A 361-nucleotide genomic window follows, 5' to 3' on the forward strand; every position below is an offset into this window, starting at 1 on the left:
GGAAACAAAATATCGATATATATCGCAGAATCGATAAAATTGCTCAGCCCTATCCAGTACCACCAGAGTAAAAGTACAATATTAAAGTGACATAGTGGCCGTAGCACAGTAAGCACAAAGCAGTTGAGTTCCAGTTGAGATAACGCATAATGGAGATCAATGTTGAGCCATTATTATTTGACACTGATTTAACTATATTCTAACTGTGCTGCAAATGTCTTCACATTAAGTCACATCTTTGTTTTTTTGGACTGCATTAAAAAGTGTCACTGAAATAGCTTTCCGCCTCTACATAACAGTAGAAGTATTTCTGGGTTCATCCTTTGATGTCTGAAACAGGTAAAAAGCTTAATGTACATGG

General features: G+C 36.3%; 1 protein-coding gene across 4 annotated transcripts in view; it reads right to left on the reverse strand.

The window, feature by feature from the left end:
• The window catches only part of gyg1b (glycogenin 1b), an 11,025-nt gene that overhangs the window by 8,755 nt on the left and 1,909 nt on the right, over positions 1–361 (reverse strand). The gene's annotated exons all lie outside the window — the stretch shown is intronic.

The sequence above is a fragment of the Morone saxatilis genome, unplaced genomic scaffold (genome assembly GCF_004916995.1).
Source record: "Morone saxatilis isolate NCDOM2014 unplaced genomic scaffold, NCSU_SB_2.0 Contig0, whole genome shotgun sequence".
Taxonomy (NCBI): domain Eukaryota; kingdom Metazoa; phylum Chordata; class Actinopteri; family Moronidae; genus Morone; species Morone saxatilis.